General features: G+C 39.8%; 1 non-coding gene across 1 annotated transcript; it reads right to left on the bottom strand.

Moving 5' to 3' along the window:
* Positions 1–2,443: 2,443 nt before the first annotated feature.
* LOC117702128 (small nucleolar RNA SNORA17) lies at positions 2,444–2,573 on the bottom strand. The gene has a single exon (XR_004605976.1). It is a non-coding gene; the product is annotated as a small nucleolar RNA SNORA17 (small nucleolar RNA).
* Between the last annotated feature and the right edge of the window lie 8,540 nt (positions 2,574–11,113).

The following is an 11,113-nucleotide window of genomic DNA, read 5'->3' on the forward strand; positions in this document are numbered from 1 at the left end:
AAGGGAGTTATTTATGTCCTTCTTAAAGTCCTCTATCATCATCATGAGAAGTGATTTTAATTCTGAATCCTGCTTTTCCAGTGTGATGTGGTGTCCAGGGCTTGCCCTAGTGGGAGAACTGGTTTCTTATGATGCCAAGTAACTTCTGTTTCTATTAATTATGTTCTTGTCCTTGCCTTTTGCCATGTGGTTAACTCTAGGGCTACTTGCACTCACTGTCTCTGACTGAAGCCTGTCTTTTCAGTCATCTTGCTTGTGTCAGAACTCCTCAGGGTTTAGATGTCTTTGTGATCCCGTGATCCTGAGCTACTTGGTGGAAGAACTTCTGGGACTCAGGCAAACTCTGGAATCCTGAAATCCTGCTGCTCTGTGTGCAGTGGTTCCTCTAGCATGTCTCAGGTTATGGTGTCTTCACAGCAGCAGAGCAGCGAGGTGTCTGCACTAGCCAAAAGGACCGAGCAAGGGGTGGAAAGGAAGTGGTAATCTGGAGGGGCTGGGTTTGGGTGGCTGATTGGTCCTGAGTTCTCCAGGCTTCCAGTTGTAGTTCTAGTGCATAGGGTAGTTGGAGAGGGTTCTTACCCCTTGCTCCTGAGTGCAGTGGCTCTTCTAGGATGTCTCAGGCTATGGTGTCTTCAGGGGAGCAGATCAGCTAGGTGTCAGCCACAGCCAAAAGGCTATTTTAAGAGTTAAAAAAAAACTTTTTGTTAGTTTTCTGTGAATCACATTATGCACCCCAATCCCATTGATCTCTTTCTTCTTTTGTACCCACCCTCTATGCTTTTAACCTCCCTGCAAAAAGAGAAAAAAATCTCATTATAGAAGCCATAGTATGTCACAGCTTATAGTATGTCACACCTTATATCATTTTGTTCACACCACCTGCAGGCTCTCCCACTCTCACGCCCAGCTCAGCAGAAGCTACCACAACCAGGGCCAGCTCTACTCTGTTCCCCAGGTGAGGTGCAGGTCCCACTTTCCAAGTGTAGCAGCTGGTGAGAGACATGGACAGTTCTCCCTCTCTCGTGACCCTGGAGCAGCTCTCCTTCCTGCTGTAGGTGGTGAGGTACACAAGAGGGGCAGCAGAGCCAGGTCTCCTGTGCTCATACCCTCAGAGATGACTTACTTGAATCCGCAGATTCAGGACCAACCCCACTGCCAGGCAGAGTGCAGGGCTTGCTCTCCTGCTCTCATGACCCTGGTGGAGCCAGCTCTCTTGCTTGTCTCAGGTGGCAAGGGCAAAAAGGAGGGGAGGGAATCTCACCAGTGCCACTGCACAGCAAACAAGAGCTCTTCCTTGCTCATGCCCTCAGGGATGGCTTACCTGCAACCCCAGATATGGGCCAGCTCTACTATGATGCACAATAGAGGTGTAGGGCCTACTCTCCCGAGCGCTGACCCTGCCAGCTCTTCCACGCTGAAGCCCTTCATAATAACTACAGGGCCAGCTTTCCTGCCTGCTGTAGGTAACAAGAAGTAAGGGAGGGTGTCTCACCCATGTGACAAGCAGACTGGTTGCAGTTGCAGGGCCATATCTCCCACACTGTTGCTCTCAGTGCAGGCTTGCCCATGCCCTCACCACCAGGGTCACCAATATTGTACTATCCATGTTACGTACGGGACCTGTTCTTCTGAGTGTTACAGCTGACGAAGGGAAGGGCCAGCTCTTCTGTTCTCTTGGTCCTGTGGCCAGGCTTCCCTCCTGCTTTAGGTGGTGAGCAGGGAAGAGAGAGGAGAGTTCTTCTTTCTTGCCCACACTGCCAGACAACAGAACCATCTTTCCCACACTCATATTCTCTGGTCCACAAACTTGCAACTTCTGCCACGTATTGGAGCTGATCTCCTGAGTACTGGAGCTGGTGAGGGCAAGGTCAGCTCCCTCGCTGTCATGCTACCACAGCCAGCTCTTCCACGATGCCCAGGCAAGGGTTAGGGCTAGTTCTGCATAACCCTCAGACATCAAAATGTCCCAGGGCAGCAGTCCAGACCAGTGACATCTGCTTGGCCTTTGGTGGTAACAGATTTTCCCTGCTGCAGTGCCACAAGCCCAAATGTGGCCCCCAGTGGCAACCCAGGCCAGGACCCACCATGGTTGCCAGGTAACATCACCAACTTCTCACATCAGGCTGTTCCTCAATGCCCTTGAGTCGTTAGTTCTGCCTCTCTTCATTGTGCCCACATCTTCCTGTTTCTCTTTCTCTTCCATGTCTCCACGCTTACTTGCTTTTCTTAGTGACTCCTGGGATCTGTGAATGTTTGGGGTCATCTCAGGAGTGGAAACCTCTGGAGTGCTATGCCCCACTCATGCATTACGGCACCAGGCAGGGGCCATCTTGGGCATGGTGTGCCCCTCATCCCCAGGATTGCACAGAACCAAAATAGTGGTCATCTCAGGCTTCTCTGTCCAGGCCCTCTAATGTTGACTAAGGCTCACTTTTTTTCAGGGAGTGTTGGGCTACTAACTGCTCAGATCTTCAGAGGTCAGAACACTGAGTGTAGACACAGTCTTGCTCTTCTCTGCTGCCTACTCACGGACTTGTGACATGGCAACCACACCTGCAATTCCTCTCTGCTACCTACTCACGGACTTGTGACATGGCAGCCACACCTGCAATCTCTCAAGGCGCAGTATTTTAAGACACTTTTAAAGTTCAGAAAGTATAAAGAACAACATGTTTCTCTCCTTTCTGCTCAGTTGGAATGACCACAAACCTAACATGTTTTTTAATCCCTTTGTAATATCTTATATAAGTATATGTGTATCTTTAAATATTAATATTATACATTTTTATTTAAGTTAAGTAAAATCATATGATCAGTTTATCTGGAATTTATTTTTCATACAGTTATTTCTTTAATACTAGTTGATAATGTGCATGTTTGTATGAGAGAGTTTGTGTGTGTGTGTGTATGTGTATATGTGTGTATGTGTGTGTGTTTGTGTGTGTGTTTCCCTTCTAGTGGAAGCACTAGAATAAGAAGATTGGAATTGAGGAATTATTACCATCAAGGCAAGATTTGGAATCTGGAGCCTGTGTTGGTGTTTCTATGCCAGTTGTCAACAACAATGCAAAAGTTCAGAAAAGATCAGTTTCTATGCTGCCTCATGTCCACTTCTTCCTGAGGTAGCCAGACCTGTTACACACAGAGCTGGACTGGAGGAAGGAGAGCTTAACCCAGTGTGGATTGGTGTAGTGCAGGATCTCAGTTGGCAATGATCACATCTGGAAACAGCTCCAGAGAACTGGTTCCTTTATTAGGGAGAGGAAGAGATATTTATTCTCTGGGTTGATGGCCAGGGTTTCTGGGATAAGGTTTATATGACCGTACACCATTGGCCAGGGCAGTGATATTAGAAGATAAATCATGTACATCCTCAGGAGCTGTAGGGTTGAGGGGTATCTTATACTGTCAAACAAGGGGTGACGCTTGACAACTGTCAGGGTGATACATTTTTTTTCTAGGGTTGATGTTGGGAGAGCTGACTTTATGATCCCAGGTTTGGAGTAAGGAGGTAGCCAACTCTTGCTGTCCTTATGTTTGATCATGTTTAAGATATCGGCACTGATGCTCCTCCTACCCTTCCTCTGTAACCCTGGCCATTATGTCCATATACTTCTTTGCCACACTTAGTGGTGGCAATTATGGAGTTAAGAACAGAAATGCTAAGGGAAAAAGAATATCTATGTTACACATAAAGTTTTAAGACTTAAATTTGGAAACTACCACATTTATTTTTCCTATTTTGAAATGTGGCCCTGAGATCTCACAATGACCTAGGTTTTATATGTGTGAGTCTTATGTAGGTGAAGAACCTGTGAGATATAATTTCCAGGTCACCGACTGCTGTGATCTGATTGTCCACAGTATCTTCCTCTTAACCATGTTCATAGATAGCCACAATATCACTGAAGATAGTGAAACATGCTTGCAATGAGAACATTTTGAAAGATGCGTTGATGAGATTTTAATTAAGAGCATTCTTCAAGCGAGTGTATTGAGTCAGTACTTTCCTCTAGTTGGATTGTCTCAATCCAGCTTCACAGCTTGGAAAAGTGAAACCTGATCTTTTAAGTATCGGAAAACACTCTAGGATATGATAGTGCATATGTGTCATATCTCAAAGCCAGGACACTACCAAACCATGTTACTTAGAAATTCACAGAAGCTCAGAACAGCACTTGGAAAATATACTTTTAGTCAGATTTTCTGGGCTCAAACACAAACTTAACTTTTTTATGCAGCCTGAAAGAGGTTATTTATTCTTCTTATCTTTATATACAATTACTTATAAAGATTAAATCAGGCAATATTTTAGAAACATTGGAAAGTGCATGGCATGTAATATCCAGTAAATTATTACTACTGTGAACAATGTTTTCAATATTCAATACTTCTGGAGTTATTAATTACCCACTTATAAATATGTTACAGGAAGTAAAAGTTAGCAATGATATTATTTAATTCAAAAGTAGCATTACAAAAAGGGTTTAGTAAATGAAGTTAAAAATACTCATGGGTTGGAGAGGTGTCTCAGAGGTTAAGAGCACTGTTTGCTCTTCCAGAGGTCTTGAGCTCAATTCCCAGAAACCACATGGTGGCTCACAACCATGTGTAACGGAGGCTGATGCCCTCTTCTGGCATGAAGGCATAAATGCAGGCAGAACACTGTATATATAATAAATAAATAAATAAATAAATAAATAAATAAATAAATAAATCTTTAAAAAATATTTACAAAATATTAACACTCCATTGTAAATTTAATTTTTCAAACCGACAGAAACTAATCCCCTGGCACCCATAGACTCGTGTATCAATTAAAAACTACTCATTTAGATATATCAAAGAAACAAACACTATCCTTGTACTTCATATTGATGTTTGCACTATCACTGGTCCAAACGTACAATGATGGCCAAATGACGTCCTGTCAGCTAATGGCATTGGTGCCGCCTGAGTTTGTATAAATGAACTCCGATATCTCCACAATGAAGAAACTCAGGAGGATCTCCCTGTTTTTAAGCAGCACACTTACTAGTTCTAAAATATTTATTTATCTATGAAATGGTGGCAAAAGTAAATTCACTGCAAATTTATTTTTCCCTGGATACATGTTAACCTCAGGTTAACGGTCGGGTCTCTCACAGTGTGTCTTTTACTTGATCATTTCCATTAATACCCAGTATGTTGTTCTTTATACAGCAGAGATTTGATCGACAGTTAATGACTGAGTGAGAACTGTCCCCTTCGTAAATTGCAGTATATCAAAAATTAATCTCGACCAGGAATGAATCTTTAAGGACTGAGTAAAACATAGGAGCTCACTGTATCGTATCCTGATTGTTTCCCCCAAGTGAATGATGCCTGATCCCCATGGATCCAGTTAGAGATGGGAGGATCTTTGTTTCTTTCATTCTTTCTACCATCTTCAGAATCTAATGCAGTGGCTTGCACAGAATTGATACTAATGATTGTACTTCGGTCAGTCTGTTCTTTTAAATGTTTCCAACAAGGTAATATTCCTGGTTTCTAGTCTCTGCTTCAAGATGATTTTGTATTATTCTGTAGCTTTGTCGTACTGAGTCTGGGTCCTGGAGAAATGAAAACAAGTTCTTTCTCCACTATTAAACTTAATGAGCTAGCCAGGCCCCCTGGGTTTTGGAGCCTTTACAATTCTCAATTTTTCTTCTACTGTGTTGTATTTTTTGAGAATGTTATAATATAAAATAAAAAGATCATATCAAGCTTTAAGTTTCTAAAATTCCCCAAAGCAAACCAAAATAGAACCCAGTATCCTCTGACCATGTATATTAGAATGATCTAAATCTCAAAGGCTGATGGAAATTCATGCTGTGGAACACATGTTCCTTTAAAAATGTTTTCTTGCTGGTAAATTTAATCATTGGTGTAAAAGACAGTTGACTTCTGTTCAGTGCCTCATAGCATTTTTGGTCTTCAGTGCAGTCTTATTTAATGATGTTTGTGATCCTGGATGATCTTCAATCTCTTTTGTTGATGGTGCACAGCAGAACTGTATCATGTATCAGTCTAAAAGATTGTGCTGGGATTTGTGAGACAAGGTACTGTTTGGTACCTAGCCGGTTCTCATTAAGCTCGGCTGTACTTTTCCTTTCATTTCTACTTTTTTTTTCTGGCACAAAAATCTGTGTTAGTGCCTGTGTAAATGGTCTGGTGCTTAGCCTTAGCCCACACTGCAGAGTTGGGTCTTCAGTGATTCATTCTTGTGAGCTTGGGTTAGAGGAGTTAGCTGCTCTGGGTGAGAGTGTTCACTCCTCATTGCTAGCCAGAACACTGGAGGTCATGATCTTTATCTAGCCATAGTCTTCCATTTCTATGTGAACACACATTCATTGACATTTCCATATCTTACCTCTTTGATTTAGTGTCTGCTTTGAAGTGCATGACTTTATAGGGACTGAAAAGCTTTTCTTTTTAAAGTCTGGAAGTTTGCTTATTCCAACCCATGAAGAAATGTTCTTGCTTCATACACTCTTGGCAGTATCTAAAAATAACCTTTCATTTCTAACTTTGATACTCACTTCTCCAAAGCATTGTTTTACTTCATTGATATGCATCTAAAATGTGGAACGTTCACAATATTGCTTTGTGTTTGAAAATAACTCCATTTAAAAATAATGAATAGAGGTATTTAGTACTGAAAGTATTTCTTTGGCATATTTTACTGTATTACAATAAATTTCAAAGGTAAACAAAGAGCTATAAAATGCTTTCTTGCTGAAATATTAGTTTTTAAATTAAGTGTTGAATGGAAGAATCTAAGAGAAGATGCACATGCATGGAATTTTGTTCTCCAACCGCTAAAACTCAGGTTTAACTGGACATTTTCCTCTTGCCTTCTTTTATTAAACAAGCATGGCTAAAATTATGCATTTAAAAATAATATGTTAAAACTGCAGCCTGCCATTATAAATTTAACCTGAGGGTCTTAAGCAAACCGGCTGCAAGCATTCTTTGTGCATTGGAACCTCAATCCTTTACACTGCAGTGCCATACCTTCTGGAGACAGATGACTGTTGAAATAACTAAAGAATGTCAGATTTGCACCTTAAGGTTGGGATCAGAATCTAATTTGTGAAACTACATGAAAAAATCATGGGAGATTATTTGGAGATTTAGTCAACTACCAATGTATTTAAATTACATAAAAATTTAGATTTTAATATATAATATATTTACTATATATTGTGTGTTTATTATATATTATATGTATGTATATATTCTCTTTAAGAAGGATTGAGTTCTCTACCAAATCTGAATTACTTGGTAGCATTAAGTTAAAGCCCAAGACAGCAGTTTAGAAACAAGTTAAAGAAATTGATTTTTAAAAGCCACACTTTAAAAATAGCTTATTTAAATTATTTAGAAGTAATCAGACTCTACAGTGAGGCTTACCTATAAATTGCCAGTGTGCATTATAATATATCACAGGATGACACTGAAAAAACCATTTTCCCAGTTTCCCCAAATTTCTGTCAAAGTTTATCTCAACATTACATGCAAATGTGTTGGCTATAGGCTACCTTCTTGCAATTTATTTCCTCACTTTTCCAATTTGTAATTTTTAAAATCATTAGCAAATCACAGATTTCAGATGTGCACCTTATCCTTTTTTAAAATCAGATACATCGAGTCATTTGGACAAAGGTAAGAGATGGTTAGGAGTACTAGTTCATACACCATCCTTCATAGATAAGAGCTCAAGACATCTTTGGTAGTCAGAGTTGGAGGGTTCTTTATCCTGACTCAAGAAGAGGCTCCTGGAAGAATGCTAACATGGATGTCCCAAGATAGTAGACAAAATCATTGGCAGAAGATTCACAACAGGTGATCACTCTTGGATTTATGAACCTTGCTAAAGCCTGTAACAACTAGGACCCATGTTCAAGGGTATGAGGTAATGAGAAGGCACAGAGGCTCTGGCCTTGATGGGCTGGAGTAAGACAGATGAGGGTATATATAAGGCCTTTGTCAAATAATTGGCTCAGGGTTCAATTCCAGAGTACCTGAAAAACAAGCTTAAACAAGTATGTAAAAAATAAAAGGCAAGAAAATGTTGACTTGGTAAACACAGCAATCTCCTGGAGCTGACCCAATAATGTATCACAGATGAGGTGTCTTGAACAATAGAAACATAGAGTCTTACAGCTTTGAGACTGGAAGTGTAATGTCTAAGTATTCTGGTGGATGCTGCTGAGTCTTCCCCAAACCTCTCCCAGCCTCTGTAGTTCAGTGGGCTCATGACAGCACACCTCTCAACATCCACAAGGTGTTCTTGTGAGCATGTCCTGGTGTTCAGACTTTCTCATTCCTATCAAGAGGGAAGTCTTCCAGGATTATGGGGTATCTTATTCCAGTGTGACCTTGGTTTAGCTAAACAATTCTTTTTACCAAAAAGAAACATCTAACTATGGAATGTGAATTGTCTCTTTCCTCAGAATAGACTTCTTTCATAACTGATAGCTTGCATATCAGCATTTTAGTTTTTGTGACTTTATCCTGTTTCTCATTTTCCCATGTAATGTAACTTATTTTAATTTTTGGATATTTTAGCCATCATTATAGTCCAGATTTTGATTTGTTCATCTCAGGCTTCTTCTTCTATCAACTTTGCTCTTATTGGTGGGCAGTAATTCAAAGCTCCTGGAAGGAATTTTGGCACTAAACTGGAGATTATCCTCTTTGAAAGAGAGCTGCTCCTGAGGAAGAAAATGCTGGGAGACTCACTGAGAAGTCTGAAGCCAGGGTGCCTTGCTAGCTTGAGCCTCACTGGGAAGTGCTGGGACCAGTTTGCCTTGCTGGCATTTGTTTTGTTTTATAGAAAAATAAGCAGCACCCTGAGGTAATGGGCTTGATGCTGATGAAGGAAGTAAAAATGGAAATTCAAAAGTATCACTCTTTAATTAAAGGAGATGCCATTAACTAAATGATAAGAGTGAGCACAATGCCAGTGCCACAGCTTTGGAGCCTTGATCGGTGTCTTTTGGAATCCAGTCTACCTCGATGCATTCACTCTTCCCATTATGTTACAATCTTGGCTGCATTCTTCTCTTTCTGATTGATGGCTGTAGTGGAATTTTTCCGGAAGCAAAATCAAGCAAGCCCTCAGCAAAAATTCTTTGCATAGTGCTTGATGCTGGCTTTGCCTTTGTTCTCATTGTAAGGAGGAAAATGATCTCACAGGGTACAGTCCACCCCTTTAGAAAACATGAAACAAAGCTCAGAAGTCCATTTGTTATATTTCCTGAGATTCCTCTTAATTACAAGATTTGTCCCATCAACTATTCACTTGACACCCATGGGCCTTAAGTCTCCAACCTAGCAAGTCTAAACCTTATGCTTAGTATGTCCAAGTTTTTGTTGGTTTGTTTGTTTTGGTGTCCTGTTAGTTTCTTAGTAAGTTGAAAAACAGAATGTGTTTTGTGTGGTGGCCAACTGTCCTGACAATGATTTATCTACATTAGGGGCTTCCTGTTCACAGTCAGGAGAGATACATGACATTTTGACAAGAGTCTGTAACATTTACCAGAGTTGCTTGGTGTTCTTGGATGACAACAGTGGACATATATTCTTTGTGAAATTAATCTCAGTAACAATGAAATTTTCAATACATTATTGAGAATTCTCTATTGAGAGTTCTCTACATTATTCTTCCTTTGGGTACAAATTCTAATAAATATTATCAGCCAAAATAATACTTTTCTTGTAAAAATTTTATCTAAATGAAGTTATTTTTGTCATCTTTAGTTAAGGAGAGCAATTATTACTAATGGATGATAAAGATTAAAGTATATTAGTAAGTTATTCACATCATCACTCCTGAATATATTGTTTAAAGCAACAATTCTATCCCTTTGTCTGATGCTTTAAGGGGAAAAACAATTATGCTCCCAGTTATGTTAGTTAGTTGTGTTATCCAAGCCCAAGTAGATAGGCTCTCTGTATTTTAAATGCTGTCATTATGAGAGTGTTTCTTTTAAAGTTATTTTCTGATTAAACAATATTTTGATTCATATCTTCTTAGACATAGCTCTAAATTTATGAAATCCAGAGTGGGATGGGGACATGTCTTTCTTCATGTTGGTGTATCCACTTCCTAGCCCAATACAAGGGCTATTTAGTAGTCTGATGGTGAATGAAAGGAATAATTGATTGATGGATGGAAAACAGTTAAATGTTGGAGAAAAGGAAAATAAAGGATGGATAGACATACAGATACTCAGAATTTATTTACCTGATAATAATATTGTGAATAGCTTGAACATATTTAGATTCTTTAAAAGTCACCATTTTAACTTCATAAGACGAATCTAAAAATGTTGTTCAGAGGAGGACAGAGGATATAATGTAGTACCCTCTTAATTTTTTCATTCTTAAACACTTGTATTAAATTATTGAGTTATAAGAATTTCTACAGTTTATTCAAAAAGCTGTATTGTTAGAGTTGCTCATTCTTATTAGTGTGGTCACACAATATTTTAGTAGTTGTCATGTAGTTATGTCACAACATATGCTACAAGTAAGGAGCTTAAGGGAGTGACGACATTTCACAGTATAAACCAGGGAGAAACATTCAACCAGGGAACAGCCAGGCAAACAGTGCCATGAGCCTGAGTAGTGCCCCATGGAGCACTTCGCTGGGGCGATGCGAAGCCCTGTGAAGACACATATGTCACAGAGGTTACCATTGGACCAGGGATCACTTTGTAACCACATTAGACATATTTTCTGCAGAATAAAAAAAACACTTCTGTGGCTGGTGTTTCAACATTGATGTTTAAGTTCTGTTTATTTCATACCATTCATTTGGACATAACAGAGTTGAAGAAGTGATCATCAAAAGAACCATGATGCATGAGTTACTCTCTACTCTTATGGAGGACTCTTAAAGAGAAAGTTATGTGACCTGTGCCTCCTCTACAACTGCAAGACATCATCCTGGGGGCTCAGATGAAGGCTAACATCCATTGATCTGTCCTTCAGGCCTTAGAAAACCAGTTCAGGCTTAAGAACTAAAAATAAGTCAAGGCCAAAAACACCATGTGCTTCTGAATCTCAGAATCTATGTAGGCAC

The sequence above is a fragment of the Arvicanthis niloticus genome, unplaced genomic scaffold (assembly GCF_011762505.2).
Source record: "Arvicanthis niloticus isolate mArvNil1 unplaced genomic scaffold, mArvNil1.pat.X pat_scaffold_483_arrow_ctg1, whole genome shotgun sequence".
In the NCBI taxonomy this organism is placed as follows: domain Eukaryota; kingdom Metazoa; phylum Chordata; class Mammalia; order Rodentia; family Muridae; genus Arvicanthis; species Arvicanthis niloticus.